Source organism: Acomys minous (assembly GCF_964271855.1).
Source record: "Acomys minous genome assembly, chromosome: 5".
Classification (NCBI taxonomy): domain Eukaryota; kingdom Metazoa; phylum Chordata; class Mammalia; order Rodentia; family Muridae; genus Acomys; species Acomys minous.
The window spans coordinates 27,266,308-27,288,841 of NC_140494.1; the positions used below are offsets into that span (position 1 = coordinate 27,266,308).

General features: G+C 44.9%; 1 long non-coding RNA gene across 1 annotated transcript in view; it reads left to right on the forward strand.

Moving 5' to 3' along the window:
• The first annotated feature begins 5,168 nt into the window (after positions 1-5,168).
• LOC311597445 overlaps positions 5,169-22,534 on the forward strand; it is a 33,181-nt gene continuing 15,815 nt past the window's right edge. Inside the window, exon 1 of the long non-coding RNA XR_014779239.1 lies at positions 5,169-5,351. This is a non-coding gene — a long non-coding RNA (uncharacterized lncRNA). The remainder of the gene's footprint in view (positions 5,352-22,534) is intronic.

A 22,534-nucleotide genomic window follows, 5' to 3' on the forward strand; every position in this document is an offset into this window, starting at 1 on the left:
ATTATATTATCTGCAAATAGGGATAATTTGACTTCTTCCTTTCCCATTTGGATCCCCTTGATCTCCTTTTGATGTCTTATTGCTTTGGCTAGAACTTCAAGAACTATATTGAAGAGATATGGAAAAAGTAGGCAGCCTTGTCTGGTCCCCGATTTTAGAGGAATTTCCTTGAGTATCTCTCCATTTAATTTAATGTTGGCTATTGGCTTGCTGTATATAGCCTTTATTATGTTTAGGTACGGGCCTTGTATTCCCGATCTCTCCAAAACTTTAAACATGAGTGGGTATTGGATTTTGTTAAATGCTTTTTCTGCATCTAAGGAGATGATCATGTGGTTTTTCTCTTTCAGTTTTTTTTATATGGTGGATTACCTTGATGGATTTCCATATGTTAAACCATCCCTGCATGCCTGGAATGAAGCCTACCTAGTCACGGTGAATGACGTCTTTGATATGTTCTTGTATTCGTTTTGCGAGTATTTTATTGAGTATTTTTGCATCAATGTTCATAAGAGAAATTGGTACGAAATTCTCTTTTTTTGTTGGGTCTTTGTGGAGTTTAGGTATCAATGTGACTATGACCTCATAGAAAGAATTTGGTAATGTTCTATCCATTTCTATCTTTTGGAGTAGCTTGAAGAGTATCAGTATTAGCACATCCTTGGAGGTCTGGTAGAATTCTGCACTGAAACCATCTGGCCCTGGGATTTTTTTGATTGGGAGACTATCAATGATTGCTTCTATTTCTATAGGGGAAATGGGACTATTTAGCTTATTCATCTGTTCTTCACTCAATTTTGGCAAGTGGAATTGATCTATAAGCAGGAGACACTGTCAATAGAACAAAGTGACAGCCTACAGACTGGGAAAAGATCTTCACCAACCCTACATCTGACAAAGGTTTAATATCCAAAATATATAAAGAACTCAAGAAATTAAATACCACCAAACCAAATAACCCAATTAAGAAATGGAGCTCAGAACTAAACAGAGAATTCTCGACAGAGGAATATCAAATGGCTGAGAAACACTTAAAGAAATGCTCAGCGTCGTTAGTCATCAGAAAAATGCAAATCAAAATGACACTGAGATTCCATCTTACACCCATCAGAATGGCTAATATCAAAAATTCAAGTGACACCAAATGCTGGCGAGAATGTGGAGAAAGAGGAACACTCCTTCATTGCTGGTGGGAATGCAAACTGGTACAACCACTTTGGAAATCTATCTAGCACTTTCTCAGAAAAATGGGAATAGGGCTTCCTCAAGACCCAGCTATTCCACTCCTTGGAATATACCCAGAAAATGCTCCACCACACAACAGGGACATATGCTCAACCATGTTCATAGCAGCCTTATTCATAATAGCCAGAACATGGAAACAGCCTAAGTGTCCCTCAGTAGAAGAATGGATAAAGAAATTGTGGTACATTTACACTATTAAAAACAAAAATTCCCAAAATTTGTGGACAAATGGATTGAACTAGAAATGATCATAATGAGTGAGTTAACCCAGAAGCAGAAAGAGTCAAATGGTATATACTCACTTATATCTAGACATTAGTCCATGGGGCATGTCCCATGAAAGTCTTCACTTACCAGGAAAGTGGGCCAGTGGGGAGGACATCCTATTGGGACTTTAGGAGAGAGAAGCATGGGAGAATAGGGAAACAGAAGGATCCAGAAGGTCCTTGTAGAAACCTACAAGAAGAACATTATGACAGGTAGATCTGGGCCCAGGGGTCCTGCTCAAACTATGGCCCCAGCCAAGGACAATATGTGCAGTAAACTTTGAACCCCTACCCAGATCTAGCCAATGGACAGGATATTCTTCACAGGTGAGTGGAGTGTGGGGATGACTTTTACATGAACTCTGGTGCCCCATATTTGGCCATGTCCCCTGGATGGGGAGGCCTGGTGGCACTCAGAGTAAGGACAGCAGGCTACCAAGAAGAGACTTGATGCCCTATGAGCATATACAGGGGGAGGTGGTTCCCTTCAGTCATAGACATAGGGGAGGGGAGTAGGGGGAAAGCGGGAGGAATGGGAGGAATGGGAAGGTATAAGGAATGGGCTAACAATGGTGATGTAATATGAATAAATTAATAAAATATTTTTTAAAAGATAGATTAGCCAAACTACACACACACACACACACACACACACACACATACACACACGTATCTGCACCCAAATCTACATGTTGTCCTGACCTGCTTTCTCTGGGACAAACACCATGGTACCACGATCAAAAGCAACTTGGAATAAAAAGGTCAATTTCAGTTTATAGCTTGTAGCCTCTCATGAAGGAAGTCAGTGAAGAAATTTGAGGCAGAAACCTGGAGGCAGGAACTAGAGCAGAGGCCATGGAGGACCATTCCTTACTGGCTTGTTTCCCATGACTTGTTCAGCAAACTTTCTTATACCACCCAAGGGTGGCACTGCTCACGGTGAGATGGGCTCTTCCACATCAATCATCAAACACGAAAATGCCCCATAGACTTGTCCACAGATAATCTAACGGAAGCAATTCATTAAAAGTTGTTTCTTCTCCCAAGAATGCACTAGTTTGTGTTAAAATGATTAAAAAAAACACACACACACAAGAAAGAAAAAACCAAAAAGGTAAAGAGTAAGGACATATCCACACATATGCAGACATGCATACACAGGCACAACACACACAGCTATCAAATGATAGGTTATCTCTGCTGACAAAATAAACCAATCCAAGCCTTACTCCCTCCCCCACACTGAGCATGCAGTCTAGCACCTCAGACCCCTGCTGTCAACTCTTAGCATACTGTTTCAGGCAGGAGAAAGGCACTTTGCTTCTTTGACCTCAGCTTGCCCGCCTGTGAGATGTTGAGGCTGTCTAAGCTCCTGTGATTTCATGGCATGCCCGTCCCTAAAGACCAACTTTCTCACTGGCCATCACCAGTGCAAAACAACATGCCATTTGCCAAACTTAGGATATAGTGCTCCTTTCTCAGAAAGTGAGGAATCTGGGAACAGCTTGAGGACACTCCGGGTCTTGAAAATGACAAACCTACCCCCAACATGGACCCTTGTCCCCTGCTTCTGAAAAGCACTTCCTGTCTTGTGGATGGGCAATGAAGAGGAAGGTCAAAGGCTTCCTTCCCAAAGAGCTGGCAGCTGGAGGGGAAGCTAGTTTTGGTGATGGGGGGAATAGCAGGGGACTCCCCCAGAGCACTGGCTGGTTTGATGGTTGTATCTTGGGGCTCCTTGAGACTGGCTGCCTCTAACAGCTGAGGCCTGATACACATGGTGAGTGGAGAGAGATCCCCTAGAGCAGGTGCTGGGGCGTGCCCAGGGAAAGGCACCTCCAAAGGATTGAATGGGGAGAAAGAGACAGAGACGTGCCTCTGGGATTTGGGGGAGGGGCCGTGAAGCCTTGGGTGTGTAGGTATGTGGCCGCCACCCATTTAACTCCAATGGTCTTCATTTGATTGTAATCTTGTGGTGTTACTCATTTTAACACAATTTTTATTTAAGTAATTTATTCAGATTACATCTCATTTGTTATCCCCTCACTTGTATCTTCCTGTTCCCCTTCCCTCCCTCTTTCATCCTATTCCCCTCCCCTAAGTCTGTGACAGAAGGGGACCTCATCCCCCACTATAAGATCACTGCCCATCAAGCCTCTTCCTGGTGGCCTGCTTATTCTTCCTCTGAGTGTCACCAGATCTCTCCACCAAGGGGAAGTGGTCAAATAGGGGGCATCAGAGTTCATGTCAGAGGCAGTCCCTGCTCTCCACATAGCTGTGGAGAATGTTCTGTCCATTGGCTAGATCTGGATAGGGGTTCTAGGTTTACTGCATGCATCGACCTTGGTTGGTACAGTAGTTTAAGCTGACCCGCCGGGGTCCAGATCCACCAGCCTTAATGGTCTTCTTGTAGGTTCTAGGAGCCTCTGGATCCTTCTATTTCCCCATTCTTCCTTTCTTCTGGAGTCTCACTAGAAAGCCCCAGTATCTATCCCAATCTCCTGCTAAGTAAAGACTTTCAGGGGACATATCTGTTGGGCTAGTGTCCAATTATAAGTGAGTATATACTATGTGTATCTTTCTGTGTCTGGTTTACCTCACTCAGTATGATCATTTCTAATTCCATCCATTTGCCTGCAAATTTCAGGATTTCCTTGTTTTTAAAAGCTGAGTAGTATTCCATTGTGTAAATGTACCACAGTTTCTTTATCCATTCTACGACTGAGAGATATCTAGGTTGTTTCCAGGTTCCCAGCCCTATAAATAAGGCCGCTATGAACATGGTTGAGTGTATGTCCTTGTTTTGTGGTGGGGCATCTTCTGGGTATATTCCAAGGAGTGGAATAGCTGGGTCTTGAGGTAGCTCTAGTCCCAGTTTTCTGAGAAAGCACCAGATTGATTTCCAAAGTGGTTGTACAAGTTTGCACTCCCACCAGCAATGAAAGAGTGTTCCCTTTTCTCCACATTCTCGTGGAATGAAAGCACAAAAATTACTTTTTAATTTTTGTATACTTTGGTCTTTTTTTTTTTTTGAGATGAGGTGAGTTGACTTATTCAAGCACATTGCATCCTTATGAATCCAGGATTTTATGAAAATATTTATTTTTAATATAAATTTTAGTTTCTTATGTATATGTTTTGTCTGCATCTATACATCATGCACATGCCTGGTGCCCATGGCGGACAGAGGAGGGCTTCTGATCCTTTGGAACCCGCGTTACAGTTTATTGTGAGCCACCATTTGGATTCTGGAAAGTGAACCCTGGTCCTCTGGACAAGCAACCAGTGCTCTTTACAGCTGAGTCATTTTTCCAACCCCAGCAGATGCTTATTTTTAAAATAAATTTCACTAGTAAACACTTTGGATTGCCAGGCACATTGCTTATCCCTAAACGCCTTATGATGTGTGAAGTAGGCAAACTGTCCGGAAGGAATCCATCTGTAGAAGCTGTGCATTTGTCATCTTCCCTGCCCCTGCCAGATTCCTTTCTTGCAGTGGAGATTGGTTGCCTCCCATTTGGCCTCGGGTGCGAGGTCTGCCTCTTTGTGTTTGGAATCAGCTCCAAGAGCCATTTGGCTTCCATCCTCGGTCTGCATGTCCTGTATTTCAGGTCTGCCTGGGGAAGTGGACTCAAGTGTCCTAACCCACATGGCCATAGCCCTGTGCTCTACATTTCAGCACACCTGACTCCTCAGCCAGGGACCCATGACGGTTGGTTACCTCCACTTCGGTCAGCACAGACCACCCAAGATAAGCAGGGTACCTGGCCCTGCATCACCAAGGCTTCCCAGCAAAGCTGAAGCCCCGGGCGGAGACAGACCCATGAGCACACACCTCTGAATGCAAGTGTGTTAGTTACTTTTCTCACTGCACTGGCCAAGGAAAGGAAGGGAGGGTTCTTTTGGGGGTCACAGGTAACCGATTGCAGTCAGTCTACTAAGGCACAGAAGGCAGCTAGCTAGAGGCTGGGTCCTTGGCACTGAGCAGGAGGCAGGGAGAGAGGAATGCAGTGTCAGGCTGCAGTTTCCTTCTTCCCTTTCTGCTGTGATCTGGGATCCTCAGCACCCAACTCTCTCCGTTCTAGGTGGGCCTTCTCTTCTCAGCCAAACCCTCTGGAAGCACTCTCATGGACAGACCCAGAGGTGGCCTCATTCACATCTTTGGTGGTTCTTAATCAAAGAGTGATAATTAAGTTAATCCTCAAGGGATCAGGGAAATATCACTGATATTTTTAATTTCAGATATTAGTCCCAAAGGCTCATAATTGCTGGGGAGAGAGCAGGAGCCAAAGCGAACTGCTAAAACCTATCAAAAATCACCTCAAACCATAAACATTGAACTTGCATACCACAAATTTACAAAAGTGAATTCAGTAAATCTCTGGAGGTTAGAGGGATTTCATAAATCACCTAGGACAAATGCATTTATTGGCATGGATATTTACACTATACATGAATTATCCAAAACATGTTGGGGTAAGCTGTACCCCATTTGAGAAGGTTTTAGGAGCGTACATTTGAATATGACTTAAAGGTAGGTTTGAATGTGATTTATCTGAAGGAACTGTCTATGTGTTACATATTTTACCTGCTAACCTTTATGAAATCACACTATTATTATCTAAAGATGGTTGATTTTGTGGCTTCAGCCTTTATTTATTTAAGCTACAGCTTCTGGATTTTCTTTTTGTCTTTGCCTGCCATCTAGTGGCATAAAGGGATAACTACAAATAATAAATAGCTTCCTTGGCGTGCAAATTAGTTTAGGCCATGGTACAAGAGGAAACTGTGCCCTCTACTTAAATTTAAGGGAGAATTCCCTATTTACCCTCTTCTGCATGTGCAAACTGGGACATGCATATTATTAGGATCAGAATCATTATGGAAAGAAACATGTTCAGTAGCAAAAAGATTGTAAATTTAATTCTGTCAATCAAAATAGAGACCCATCCAAATTAGACCCCTTAGTAATCAGGCTAACCTTCCTCAGGGTCCTTGAGTACTGTCACCCCTATGGTCCAGGGCCACTTTTAATAGTGTATTTCTGATCAACATTAACACTTTGCTTTTGAATAAAGTGTCTTTGCTCCTTCACAGCCTGTGTGTACTTTAATTTCAATTTCTTGAATAAAATCCCATGGACACAGAAATACACTGTCAAGCCACCAGCCACTGGGAACATTATCTTCTCAGTTTTGGGTTCTCTTATGTGCACTCTATTTTTCTATTTTTCTCTCTGCCTCCCTGTCGAATGAACCTGGTAACATGCATTTCATAGAGAGAACACGGGAGCAGTTGAGATGTCCCTCTGTCCTCTGATGACCCCTGCCCACTGCATATTGTTGCGTCAGAAGATCTTTACTATTCTCTTTTTGCTGAAAACAAAAACATTGCTTTTTTTTTTTTTGAAGTTAAATCAAATTGGAAATTCACAGTGACCTAGAAGGCTGAAATCACATGGTGTCTGGGGGAACTTCACCAACCAGACACAGATTCTTCAGCCAGAGAGCCTGACTTCACAGCACAGTCAGTGCAGGCAAAGGGAGGAAAGTGTGAGGGCAGGGAAGGGCCGGCCAGCCACAGGACCACAGCTCCGCTGCGCTCAGTTCCATCTCTTCATCCCTGAAGACTTGAAGGACGGCCTTGAAGATAAATGCCTTCCAGAAAAGCAGTTTCCCTTGCCAGAGAAACGCTGGCTCTGCTGACATGAGTGTACGAAGCTGCTGCCAAGCTGGAGTTCTAATCTCAGGGCACCAGAGAGTAGCTTAGAGCATTAGGCTGCGGTGTCTTCCCTCAGGAATGACGAGGAGATGACAGGTATGGCAGGGCTCATTTGTAACGATGGCATGGAGTGAGGGCACGGGAGGGGCAGGGATAGGTGGGGTCCTAGAGCTTCTTGGCTTGGCAACCTCCCAAATCAGTGAGCTCCAGGTTGAGTGAGAGAACCTGTCTCAAAAAAGTCAATCTGGGGCATGCTGGAGAGATGGCTCAGAGGTTAAGAGCACTGTCTGCTCTTCCAGAGATCCTGAGTTCAATTCCCAGCAACCACACCGTGGCTCACAACCATCTGTAATGAGATCTGATGCCCTCTTCTGGCCTGCAGGTGCACATGCTGGCAGAACACTGTATACATAATAATAAATAAATTTTAAAAAAGTCAATCTGATGTGAGCTCTCAGCTGTAGTTCAACACCTGTCTGCCTGATGCCGTGCTTCCTGCCATGACGGTCATGGGTTCTAACTAACCCTCTGAAACCATGAGCTCCAAGTAAACTCTTCTTCCTATAAGTTACCTTGGCCATGGTGTCTTATCAAAGCAGTAGAACAGTAACTACGGTGGGTGCTATTGCTAATTGTTTTATGGGTGTTAAGTCTGAAATTCACAGCCTTCTACTTGCCTGAGTTCATGTGGTGGTGGTGGGAGCAAAGTTTCATACCCCACAGGGGCACTGGGCCTCATACACTACTTCACATGAGTGTGCAATTTCACACTTTATCTCTGCCTGAGGATAAGAGCCAGTGGGGGAAATGACAGGACCTCTAGGGAGAAAGTCCACAGTCTGCAGCCTAGAGACTGAGCTGTTGGGCAACAGGGCTTCCAGAACAGCTTAGCAAAAAACCCAACACTTGGTTTCATCCAAACCCATATCTCAGGGATTGGAATGTCCAGCTGGCCAGCTCCTTAAGATGACAGCAGGGGAAAAGAACTAGATGCTGCCCACCGCAGGGAGCCCACACTTTCCCTTCAGCATGAAAGCTGAGCTCTCAGGCCGAATTTCTCTCCAGGTTTGCTGCTGTGTTTGCTTGCAGTAACCAAGGTTTTGGAATCTTGATGACGCAATCTTTCCTAATGCCTCTTTCTTCCCTATGCCGGTATGTGGCAGACAGATTAAGTCATTTTCTTTCAACTTCTGACTTCTCTGACCCGAATGTTTCTGCAGCGTTCGCCGAACTCAGTTAAAAATCTACCTCCCTGGAACCATCTTTGTAAGCTAATTACCCACTTCATTTTGTTGAGTGTGATGTGCCCACGGCGGTCGGAGTGACTTGTGATCAGGGGAGAGCTGGACAGCAATGTCCCCATTCTCCCCAGTAGTCTGGGCTCAGCTGGAGACCACTGTACCGTGGCAACTTCCATTTCAATGACATTATTTCTAATAAATGACTACCCCACAGTTTATGGGGTGTTTCTGGCTCTGGCTCCGCATAGCCAGCAGGAGTTGGGGGGCAGGGCTATTTCCTGTCTTCTCTACCCAGCGGCTTCTGCTTCACTGTGAAAGATCACAGGGGTATTTGATGTTGGTTCTTGGAACGGCAATCAGTTCATTAAAATCACCGAGAGTCTGAACAAATTGAATGCAAGCCACACATCATTGGCAGAGGGCTGGAGTCGGAACTGCCCTCCGAGGGGCAGGGACCAGAAAATGCCTCCTCTTGTCTTAGCTAAGCTCTCTGTCTTCAGTAATAACAAGAAGCAGTGAGGCAGGAGGAGGGAGAAACAGACGCAGCGGCCATTCATCTTTGCCGTCTAGCCGCACACGCCTGATTCTCCCACCAGCAAAGCCCTTAACCTAATGGGTGCGCATGAGGATGGACTCCTCCTCCTTTTACATCTGTCTCAAATGCAGTGGAAGAGGGAAGGGAAGCAGTGGGAGAGGGAAGGGAAGCAGTGGGAGAGGGAAGGGAAGAGAGGAGGACGGAGGGTCTCACATCACAGCGCTCAGCAATGGTCGTCCTGAAGAGCTTGAGCCAAGAGTGGGGTCCCGAATGGTGCTTAGATGAAGAAAGATGCTTGCCAAGCTTCGCTTCACGGAGACTCTTCTTTCAGCGGGCTTGCCCTTGGCTTCAACCCACCTCTGTAACCGTCGTGTCTGAGATGAGCTAAGTGTAACCAGCCTAGGGTTACTTGTAATGGAGCTACGAATCACACAGCAAGCTGGGAGTTGCTCTCTGCTCACCAAGGCTACTCGTGTTGGAGATACTTACATGACTGCAGTACTGCCAATGGGCGGTCCTCCAGATGCAGGACAGGTGGTGGAGGTATTGGCCAGCCGTTTTTGCGTTGAGGAGATGAGCAAAGTAACGTTCCTTCTCGGTTGCTGAGCACCAAAGAAACCTATCCGGAGCTTTGTGCACAGCAGTTTGTGGCTTTCTTTAGTAGGAATGTTGAGGCATGAAGTAGCTTGTGAGGATCACGGCCTGGGCCTTCATGGAAGTCATCTGAGCTCTTTCCTGTAAATTACAAAATGTTTCTCAGTGTGTCTATTGGCTAGTTTGTCCTGCTTGAATACCTATCTTCATACACATTCAAATTGTTGATTGTAATTGCCCAGGGAGACTAATTATGTGTGATATGTGAGCCCAAATGCTTACATATGTGTAGAGTAAGGCTGTCCCAGGACCACATCTCCTGGGTTCAAGAGTACAAGGATTGCCAGATCCATCTGAAGATTCAACAATGGCACATCAGGTGAACTTCAAATCTTGGAGCTGCTAATCTCGGGGTAGAAGGAAGCCATGTGACTTTCAGAGTCAGTTGCACACTTGCTGGCCACTACATTGCTTCATATTCCATTCATATTTCTATCTCATTCTTTAATAGTAGAAGACACTGAGTTCATCTTCTATTTCAAAGACTCTTATTTCAATGCCCTTAACCAGTATAACACCCCCTGTGGTGTTCAGGTAACTGAAAGATTGGACATGTAGCTGTCTCAACAGTCCTGGAATTATGAATATGAACATGATTGTTATTGTAGAACTAGGAACTAGGAGAGATCTTTTATGTGGTTTTTACCATTTTCCTCTGTGCATGTTTATAGGGGAGAGGTCTGAGGAGGGATGGACACAGGAAATTGTCCAAGGGCACATAGCTTGCATGAGGACAAGGCAAAGAAACTGTCAGTCCTCATGTGCACTCATTCTCCATCTGTCCCTCTCTGCTGTTTTCTTCCCCCTCGTCTGGAAATGCCAGCAAGTTTCTTGCTCCCCTTGCACATACGTAGATAAACCCTGGAACACACTGAAACCAAGGCCTCCTTTGCCTCTGTGGCCGCCCAGCTCCGCTCTCTTATCTCTGTTTCTAAGAAAGCAGCCTCTGCTGGGCTAACCCAGCATGTCTTCTACTCTATCCCCAACTGTCTGAGAGCTGCTTGCTCTTCCAAATTGTCTGTACGTTTCTGTTTTCTTGGTGACACCAGGCCTTGGTCACCTTATGCTCCTGGCTTTGATACCACCCTGATCTGTTTCTGCCCCTAGTTCCCAAGTATGCTGTCTGCCCACTGAGAGCAGGTCTTTTGCGGGCATGTCTGCACTGCCATGTCACACAGTTCTCTCCGTTTATGCTCTGTCCCCAAGCCACACCTTACAATTCATAGTTAACTACAAAGTAGGCATGAGGACTCTGCAGTTTGTTACATTCCGGACCACACTGCTGAGCCTCACGTCTGAATATCCAACCTTCTTTTGTGGGGGAGGGTGCATCCCCACACGAAAGAACTTAAGGAGCTTTTGTTTCAATATGTCCAGAAAGCAATTCACACTGAACACTGGCACCATGGGTCATTCGCCTTTGTCTATCCTGTGCACGGCACACACTCAGTACATTGCTGACTGAGTGAGGCTTGCTTAGAATGCCGACAGGGATAAGCATTTGAGGACTGCGGGTTTAAGAAAGTCTCCGAGTTGTTCAAGGGCTAGAAGGTGGACTTGTTGAGCATCAGTAATCCTAACAAACACAAGAAGACTTGCAGCATCTAGACACAGCCCTAGCACCTCTCCAACGCGAGCTCATTTGAGCCCTGCAATTACCCCATGAAAAGGCATGCCTCCTCCTGGTTTGTCTTCCCAGGGGCTCTACCTGGTCATGCTGAAGTCTGGCCCCGGAGGTGAGGATCTTGCCACCATCAAAATGCTTCCCCCTTAAAAAAAAAAAACAAAGAAAGAAAGAAAGAAAGAAAGAAAGAAAGAAAGAAAGAAAGAAACCACAAAAGGGACATATGTGTCTTGAAAGGTATTTATTCATTGGCTCTCTGTGACAGCATATAACCCTCTGCCTTTCGTATAGCAGAATTTCAATTAACACTTATCGAACCTTGCTGAGGTTATAACAGGTGCTGATAGATTAATATGTCCACCACAATGAACTAATTGTCCCTTTGTTCCAAACTTGATGGAAGCAAAATGCCTTCATCCAAACAAATAGCTCAAAGTGATGGGCTGGGGAAAAGCACTCCAGAATTTGGGGACGTCCTTTCACCTGCCGCAATGACCCATGGCTAATGGAATACGGATGCAAAGTCCCATGCCCTGACTTCAGTTCAGCACAGCCACAGAACTTCCTGTTGGCTTGGCGATGTATTCATCCTTCTGCTGGACTCTTTGGTGTGTATGCACCAGCTCTGATTTACATCCACACCACATGGGTTTTGTGCAGATAGCTTTCAACCTTCTGAGCTCCTGGTCCCTGGCAGACAGGGCTTCTCAGCTGCCCCTCAGTATGCTGCCTGGCTTCGTTTCGTTATTGGTTTTGCTTGTTTGTTTTTGTCACCTTGGCACAAGCCATAATCTGCTGGGAAAGGCAACCTCAGCTGAGGAAATTGGCCTATAGGTAAGTCTACAGAGGCATTTTCTTGATTAGTGATTGATGTGAGCAGTGTCAACTGTAGGCACTATATGTATGTGTGTGTACATGTATGTATGTATGTATGTGATACACACACACACACACACACACACACACACACACACACACACACCATGAGTAAGTCATGAAAAGCAAGTTATGGTTCCTCCATAGTCTCCTTCCAGAGTCTAGCTCCAGGCTTCTGCCTTGGCTTCCCTCAGTGATGGACGGTGATCTGGAAATATAAGCTACAACGGTTCTCTCTGTGAGTTGCTTTCCATAAGTGGTTTACCACAGCAACAGAAAAGTGAAGAGGGGCACTTGGCGACACAGATCTCCCTGCTCACACTGGCCTTGTGTTTCTTTGTCTGTTGGTAGCGTCTGCGTCTCTGAAGCTTCCTGTGTACGAACGTGAACAGGGCATCTCTGGCAGTTTTCTTTTATTACATGGCTATTTCTGAACAATCTTCAGTAAAAGAACATTTTTGGGTGGAGTTTTCTTTCTTCACTTGTGATACAGTTGAAACAAAATTTAGGAAACAAAGCTTAACAGTTTAGACTTAAATCTTTTCGAAACAGCCATTTCAGTGTTTTCATTGACTAATCTGTAAGTTAGCTCAGCTTGCTGCACTCCAACTTAAACAGGGTTATACCATGGTATGACTTTCTGGGAGCATATGAACAAATGTCCACTCACCCTGGATAGGGCTGCACCAACACAAGAGAGAGAGAGAGCTTCAGGGGTAGAGGCAACTCAGGGGCTCAGAGTGCTTGCTGCTCCTCTGGAGGATCCATGTTCAGTTCCCAGCACCCGTGTCAGTACGATTCACAAACACATAACTCCAGCTCCAGGTGAGCCCATGTCTGTGCTTATGTGCTCATAGAACACATGCAGACACATGCTCTACGCATACTTTAAAATAATTTTAAAAATCTTTAAAAAGAAACAATTTTACTAAAGTTCAATTTGGTGAACTCGTGAGTTTTTTGAGGTTACTTACAGGAGTGTGAACTATTCAAAGGCGGTAACAAAGCCCATCCCACATGGATGATAACCCACAAAAGCTGAATCCTAGAGCTTACTGCATGCCACATAGATAGACGAATGAGCCAGAGAGTCCTCTTTTCCCCAGAAACCCTTACTGCTTATATAACTTTAGAAAAGGGTGACTCTTGTAAGTTTCAAGTACTTCCTGAAGCTTGTGTGTTGATTCCTGAGTCTTAATGAACCTCCCTTTAGGATGGAAATGTTTCCATTTGGAGGATATTACTGTATAACAATGATATATATATATTGAATTTTGTAGTTCCCCCCTGTTTCCCCTTCCTATGTGAGTTCCATGGAAAAAAAGTTAAACTGCATTTAAATTTCCCTACCCTGATCGCATTTCTAAATGAAGTGAAGTTACCGTCTTACATCCCTCTCCTGCCCTGGTAGCCATAGGATTCTTTAGCCTCTGAATGGTAATAGTGTCCTTGAAATTGATGGCAGTGTGCCCTTCTGGTTTGGATGTAAACCTCTGGAAAGCATGTCCCTTCTTAGCCCTTAAGTTGTAAACAACTTAATCTTTTGTCAATCTTTTCAAAAGAGGCATCATAGATAAATGGCAAAGATAGAAGCATGTGATTCAGGGCCCCTCATCAACAAAAATGCTCTGGTGCAAACAAACCAGAGCAATTTCTTCTGGTTCTTACTCCTACATCCTTGCTCCTGAAATCAGCTAAGGGAATTTCCCAGACCCTCTTTTTCTGGACCTGAAATTTAAATACACGGTATGTTTGAATGTGAACTGTCTTGCAGGCCCGTGATAGATGTTAGTCTCCAACAGGTGACGCTATTTTGTTAGGATATAGGGCTGTGCTGGATTGCGTCAGAAGGGGCATATTCTTGTGGCCTGTTCTCTGTCCCTCAGGGCACTCCCTCTGTCATTCTTTTGCTCTCACCTTGCCATTTATTTAGTTACTTACTTATTTATGTGTGGGAGTGAGTGCAATATACATATATTCATGTTTATATATGTCCATATATATGTAGATATGTGTGTTGGTGCATGTACATATGTGCAGTTGGCTGTAAAGGCTAGCAGTCAATGTCACATGTCTTTCTCAATCACTCTCCACATTATTTTTTTGAGACAAGATCTCTCACTGAACCTGCAGCTCACCAATTCAGAAGATTAGCTAGCCAGCAAGCCCTGGGGAGCCTCAGGCCTCTGCCTTCCCACTCTTGAGATCAGAGGCACACGCCGTGACACCCAGCTTTCCATGTGGGCCGTGGAGGATCCGAACTCAGATCCTCATGCTTGTGTGTCAAGTGCTCACGACTGAACCATCTCCACAGATGCCTCTTTTTTCTTTCTTTTCTTTTTTTCTTTTTTAGTCCTCCAGTTCTTGTTCTTCATGAGATGAGCTGCCTTATTCTACTGATGCTCATGCTGCTGTGTTCTTCCTTACCATGGCCCACAGCAAGGAAGCCAGCTGACCAAGAATTGAAAACATGAACTCCTTTCCAAATAAGTAACTCCTTTCCAAAAATTGTTTCTCTCAGGTATTTGTCGTAGTGAAGAAGTGTCTCACAAAAGTCATACCATGACAGGCTGAGTCAGGTGCTGTCTCTCAAGAGCCATCCTATCTGCTCTTTATCTTTGTATGTATGTATGTATGTATGTATGTATGTATGTATGTATGTTGTAAACACATAGAAATATGCACATGTGCGCAAGAAGTTATCTACACAACACCTGAGTGCGAAGTTGCTTGAATACTGTTCCTGCCTCCCTCCTACCTTGGTCATTTAATGTCAAAGAAAGGAAGGAAAGAGTGGACTCCTCTTTGCTGGGAGCACCCAGCATTCCCTGCTGCATCACAGGACTCTCCAAGTTCCCTAGCCAAAAATCCTTCTTCTTTCCGAAGCCTAGTGTGCTTCTGTTTTTATCATAAGTCTCGACATCAGATCATACACTCCTAACATTTGCAGGATCTCTGGGTGAGGCTGCATGGCTACTAACCCTGGATAGACTCAACAGGACATTAGAAAGGCATGGAGGCCAGATAGGTTAGGTAATTTTCTCATCACGGTGGCAAAATGCCAGACAGAAACAACTTCAAGGAAGTAAAATTTATTTGTGCTGGCTCTTTCTGAGGGTTCTGTTCATTGTTGGTTACCCTAGGAACTCAGGTAGGGTCTAGTGATAGGGCTATGTGGCACTATAGCTTGTAGAAAGATGGGTGGGTGTAGCAAGCATGTGCACAAAATAGGGACCATGTATACAACCTTCAAAGGCATCGTCTTAGTTATCTCCTTCCTCCCAGTAGACCCTGCCTCCTAAAGTCCCCAAACCTCAGCAAGTAGCTCCATCAACTGGGGACCAAGCACCTTACACAAGATCTTGGGGAGGACATTTATTATTGAAAGCAAGTCATCAGATACCCTGATGACTGGTTAAAAACAACAACAACAAAACAAACAACAACAACAACAACAACAACAAAAAACAACCAAACGAAGCCAAAACAAAACCTACTACCACTAGCAGCAAAAACCAATCAAAACAAAACAAAACAAAACAAAAACCCTCCTCTGTTCCCCATGCTGCCTGCCAGCCTCTGTCAAACAGGACAATGTATTTATGTCTGTTTCACGTGCATTTCTCAGGACTTGCAGTTTGCAGACTGCTTGAAGGCTTTCCCCGTTTGGCAATCTGTCACCATTAGTAATAAGAACCTGTAATGTGTCCTGGAAGTGAGACAGATGCCATCAGAGCAGGGGTGCGATCGAGGGGCCGGGTCCTCAAAGATCTGTGAGCTCTGAGGCAAGCACAGAGTGTGAAAACAGCTACTTCTAGAATAAATACATTTCGCAGCCTCCAGGGTGCACAAAGGGCCAAAGACCTTATTTTATTGGAATGTCAATCTATTTCATTTTTTATCACACTTGGCGTTTCTCTGAGCTAATTTCCTCCGTGAAGTGTGGAGCTGTTGTGATTTGTGCGGACAGAGGGTCCCTAAACTTCAGGGTGCTCAACCCACAGAGCTGCTCTGGAAACTGCCTGGCCTGCCCGGGCTTAGCCTGTTAGGTTTGGCACGGAAGCCGCAAACATTCATATGACGTGGAAAGCAAATGTTTTCACTCTTCCAGGACAGGCATAAATTCTCTGTGTGACCTGGTTTCACTGGGAAATGTCTTTTTGGCTCAGTTTTCTGGTCCCGGCTCCATATCTGAGCCGGTTAGTTTCATGGCAGTAGCTGCAGACAGACTCTGTGATTTAAAAGGCACTTTCTGAGTAAATCGATGGGCTTCAAGGCTTTCATGTTGGCTCATTTCCCATCATGCTTCAGGCAAAAAAGAAAGGGGACTTCTCCCAGTTCCAAATGGCCCGTCCAGGGAAGACTTTCTTTCAACTATCCACAGACTGTGGATTACCATGCTTTTAAATGTATGGGGCAGAGCACTGTCATTTGATATGTGTGTGACAAAATACAATGACCATCAAGGAAGGTGGCATTTCTATCTATATAATCAGATATCTCTTCCAAGTGGTGGGAATTTATCCCCCCCTTTTCTCTTTAAATTATTTGGAAATATATAATCCATTTCCATATACTGTGTTTGCCTTACTGTATTACAGATTGTCAGCACCATTTCTAGCTAGGTGTTGGTGGCTTGCCTCTGCCTCTCACTCCCTCCACTTTCTCCTCTTCCTGGTGTCCAGGGCCTTCTAGTTTATTCTCTAGATGACCAACTTTGGCATCTTCCTTTTGACACTCACAGATGTGTGCACTTCTCCCTCTGGCCAGTCCTGCTTCTTTTGAACTGTAGAGCCAAGATGTAGAGTCAACCTAGGAGCAAAAGGAAGGGTGAACCCATGGAAGAAGCGTGGTGGGGATACATGGATTATTAGTCAGCCCACAAAGAATAATAAAATCCCCTCGGCGGCAGCAAAAGCAGTGGTACCTGTTGTTATGATATTGTGGTAGTTTGTATAAAAGTGGCCCCCACTAACTCATATGGAGCGGCATTATTGGAGGTATGGCTTTGCCTTATAGGAAGGCGTGTGTGCTGATGCAGACGTAGAACTCTCAGCTCCCTCTCTAGCACCATGTCTGCCTGCGTGTCAGCATGCTTCCTGCCATGATGATACTGGACTAAAGCTCTTACCTGTAATCCAGCCCCAATGACATGTTGTCCTCTATAAGAGTTGCCATGGCCATTGCGTCTCTTCACAGCAATAAACCCCTAGTAACTAAGACATGTGCTGAGTGAAATAAGCCAGGTACGGAAAGACAGGCTTTGAATGTTCTCTCTCTCTCTCTCTCTCTCTCTCTCTCTCTCTCTCTCTCTCTCTCTCTCCTCCTCCTCCTCCTCCTCCTCCTCCTCCTCCTCCTCCTCTTTGAGGTAGAAGCTAAAAACTGTCACCTGAAAACAGAATATTAATCACTGGAGGTCAGGTGGCTAGGGACAGTGGGTGGGATATGGTGGGTTTGATCAGCACACACTGTATGCATATATGCATAATACCACACCGAAACCCATTAGTACATGCAATCCGTGTGTATTAATCGATTTTAGAAGGAAGGGTCTAGGCATGTTTCACAGCATTCTGGATAAAAATTACAGGTGAAAATGAAGCCAGACACGAACACTCCAGATAAGATGTTTGAACATCATACTGAGGAGTTTCTTGGTCTCCTGCCTTACCAGTAACTGAAGGATAAACATCGGAACACTCAGCTGAAGGTCAGATGGATGTTTTGCCTTACCGTCTGGCACATGCTCCCCACCAAACCTCGTGCTCACACTGAGTGGCCAGACCTGCACGCGTGAGGTCACATCGGTGCTGGAGAATGACTTCCAAGTGATGCCCAGTGAGGAGATTGTCAATGTGGAATCTCCACGTAGGTCAGCGTCCTCGTGCTGTGTGTCGCTGCTGCTTAACTCCCTTCACTTCCCACACCACGCTCAGTGCCAATGAGAGCATCTTATATTCAGGTGACATTGTTTTTTTTTTTTACCTTCCACGTCAGAGATCGTCTTAGGCTGCTAGGGAAAGGAGAGGTACACGGTTGAGACAATTCTCTTTCTACAGTCTCCTCCAACACCTGGCATCTACAGCCTTGACCAAGCAAGGCATGTGGTCAGATGGCACTCTGAAACCCAGCCACTGTCCCTGCTTACTGAAATCATCACAGGGCAAATAAGAGAAGTGTGTCCCCCACCAGCAGCCCTCTTGCTGCATAGAACCCCAGGAGTGACTTGTAGCTGAGACTAAGGTTTCAAACCCCAACCCACTTCCCTTCCTGGGTATGGAAAACTAGCTCTAAGTTTCCGGCCAGAGGCCAGTGTGCTGCATGGGAGTTGTGAGTGGAACTGTCAGTCACAGGACAAGCAGATGTTACAACACTGGCTGCTTTTTCCTTCTCTTCCTCTTCCTTTCAATGCTTAGACAAACATATCAGATCTCATTGTTAATGCAAAATAGCATGGAAGGCCAGAGAGGTGACTAAGCAGTCGCACGTACTGGTTTCTCTTCTAGAGGACCAGCGTTCATGTCCTCACACCCATATGACAGCTCACAACCATCTGTCACCACTTCAATTCCAAGGGATCTGACACCCTCCTCTGGCCTCACTGGATGCCAGGCATCCATGCGATGCATATACATATATGTAAGCAAAACACATACATAAAATAAAGTCTTTAAAAACTAGTATGGATTTCATACAGGATTGTAATACATTCAAGCACCGGAGATACACATCTCTTGCCCCGGCTGACTGGCACAGGGAACGGCTGCCTCTCATCCCCCATCTTCTGCATCCGCTTGCTGCAGACACTAAATGGGCCCTGTGACCAAGGGAGTGCCAGAACACTGGATCAGCAAGTCACCACATGGAGACTTGCCAAGTGGCTGGGACACGCTCCATATTTTGTGTGGAAGAAACTGACCTCGTTACATAGAGCTCCTTAGATCTAGGGAGTAGTCGTTACCACACAGAGACGAGTCCCTAGCTGAGGAGTGCGCTATGAACACCAAGTGTGATTCTCCCCGGAGGAGAAAGTCAGGGCCAATTAGGCGCAACCCGGAAGTGAAACCTCTGCTCTTGCTGCAGAGAGCAGGACTAGGCCACCTTCCCTTGACAGGTTCTGAGCAGCCTTGCGCAGACCTGGCCACTTAGTCTCCTCTCTCTCTCTCTTTTCTTGGCCCGGTGCCTTGCCCATTTTATGGTTTGTTTTACTGGCATTACATATTTAAGTGTCCCGATTTCTCATAGGTTTGTGATTTCCTGGAAGATATAAATTAAGTTTTGCTATTTACGTTGCACCCTCCATGTTTGGCAAGGAGCCTGTTGCAGCATAAGCTGAAAGAAACGGTTTTCTGAAGAGGGGAAAACAAACCTTCCTTCCATGTTGCTTTCACCGGTCCCTCTTATCTGAACAGGGAGGAATCTGCCGTTCCTCCTTTTACTCTTCGCCATTTCTGGTGTTCTTCACACAGTCGCCGTTCTGTGATGTGTCAGGCACCATGTTAGTCTCAGAACAAAGGAAGCTGCAGACACTTCTGTCTGCCCACCAGAAGCTCAAAGTCAAGCAGGGAAGACAGACAGGAAAAGAAACAAGTAAAGTACGACACGGTCCAGCTGAGCATGGTGCTGCTGCCTGCCGGCTCTTCCAACACTCACAAGCCAAGCCAGGAAAATTGTAAGTTTAGAGACACCCTGGGTCACATCACAAGGCACACACAACAGCCTGTGCCCCTGACTAGCAGAAAGCCTCGGTAACTTGTCATCATTCTCCAGTGATCTCAGGGTAGATCCTTATTCTCTCTTTCTTTCTTTCTTTCTTTCTTTCTTTCTTTCTTTCTTTCTTTCTTTCTTTCTTTCTTTCTTTCTTTCTCTCTTTCTTTCCATGTGTGTGTCTTCCAAAAGCTTTATTGTGCTTTATTGTTGGCATCATAAGAATGAAAAACTTGCTTTTGTTTAAGAGCAGAAATGGGTACCAAAATTTAAAGGTTGCATTCAGTTTTTACACCAGAACCTTAGCCTTTCTTGGACCTCATGATAACTGCTCTGCACCCTCTCCCACCCCGTGTGTGTGTGTGTGTGTGTGTGTGTGTGTGTGTGTGTGTGTGTGTGTGTGTGTCTGTGTGTGTTTGTGTGTCCATCTCACCTGTAGGCATGCTGGGAATACAGATGTGCACCACAGCATCTGGCCTTCTCCATGGCTTCTGAAATCAGACCTGTTAGACCCGGGCAGCCAGCGCCTTTCCCGTGGAGCCATCTCCCAGCTGTTGGCTCACTCGCTGGACAGTGTCTCTTCCCTTCATTCCCTTCACGCCTTCTTTCCTTCATCCCACTAACCAATTTATTTCTTACAAGTCAGAGCCTCCAAGCTTTGTATTCGGTGCCCCCTACACTCTTAAGTTGACATCTAAATTGTGTCATTGTAAAAAAACAACTAGTTACAAAGTGTCACTCTCTAGTTTACTATAAATATTATCATTGACACATAAATCTTTATTGGTTCTCTTTATATTCAGATTCTAAAATATACACTCCCTATAATTACTCATCAAACACAGACATTACTTTAAAAGTTAGAACTTTTATTTTGAATAACCTTATTTTATTCTATTTTCTTACCTAAATATCATCTAGTACTTTTTTTCCCCTTAGAACATTTTAAAACTGGTAAGCCATCCAATCACGTTTCTCCATAGTATATATAGACAGAAAATAAACATTTTAAATGCCCTTTTCTTTCTTCAGTCCCTATACACATAATCAGCATGCAGCCTATGGATTTTGTAACTGGTGAATTATTAAACTATAACTGGTCAAAATAAAAGGTTATTGGAAAAGCCCCTTTTTGTGAGGTGGCTGGGGAAGGAGTGGATACGAAGCCTCAGTTTACAAGGGTGCCCCCACCTGACATCTTGAGATGCCCTGACGTTCAGTTTTGTGACTCAGAGCAGTGTGTGGTTTGAATGGGAGACACAGGGTCTGCTTCGGTATACCTGGAGCCGAGTGACTGTAAGGGACTGAGGAAGGGGGCCCGTTCGTTCAGGAAGGCTTCGAGAGAGTCCTGTAAAGGCTGAGAATATACCATGGATTTTTTTCTTTTTAAAAATAGTTTATTTATTTTATTTTATGTGCAGTGGTGTTTTGCTTACATGTATGTCTGTGTGAGAGTGTCCAGCTCCCTGGAGTTACAGACAGTGGTGAGCTTCCATGTGAGTGCTAGGAATTGAGCCCAGGTCCTCTGGAAGAACAGTCAGTGCTCTTAAACACTGAGCCATCTTTCCAGCCTGGATTTCTTACTTTTAAAATTACATTTATTATTGATTCAGTTAGCTGGGCGGCCATTTAGTCCCACCACATGTGAGGAGGTCAGAAGACAACTTATGAAAGGGGGCTTTCTCCATCTAATGTATGGGCTCCAGGAATAGAACTCAGGTCATCAGGCTTGGTGGCAAGCTCTGCCCACTGAGTCATGTCGCTGACCCCCAGACATGGACTTTTTAAAAAAAGTATCCTGTCTTCTAGGGCTGCACCAACCAGCCCTGAGCATCTTCTCTGGGTGCTGCTGAACTCCGTCAGCAGATGGCTCCTCTCTCTTTTTCTGTCTTCACTCTTTCAGGGGAAAAGCTACTTGAAAGGAGATGATTTCAGGTAATTTGGCGGAAGCAACATTAGGCTTTGTGGGAACAGGAAGTTGACCTACTCAAGCCTGATTGCCTGTCATTGTCACATGCTCACAATGACTCTCTCAATGGCCATTAGTATGACCAGTGTGTATTTCACACCTGCAACCCCAGGTGGGTTTTTATTTAGTCTTAGAACAAATACAGGTTTGGTCTGTAACTCTGAGAGGCTTCTGTCTGTCTGTCAGTCCCATCTCAGTGAAGACAATTATCACATGGGCTAGCCAGTTGTCTCACAACCCAGACAGTTGTATGAGCAATGCCCTCATTTGCTTCATAGAAACATGAGATAATTTATGGCAATATGCCACCTTTTCATCTCAAAAGATTAAAAGGAAAGTAATATATGGAACATTATTAATAAGATAGTGACCCAGACTGTTACTCTGAGGTTGCTTGATCATAGCTGAGTAAGATCATAGCTGGGATGTGGCTGTTCTGCTGAGGCACACATGCTGGCTGCTGTGGAAATACAGTTACGTTCAGGCAGGGGCGGTGCTGTTTGGCATAGCTGACTTGTTGGGTCTGCAATGCAGTGTAGCCAGTGTGCTTAGTTTCACATCAGATTCCCAAGAGACTTTGAGAAGAACCTTCAATGGGCTTCCAAGGTCGACCCTACCTGCTGCTATTATCCACACTTCATGACACAATGCTTTTTCTACTTCTCCAACCAACCACTCTCCAGAAAGCACCAAAACAGA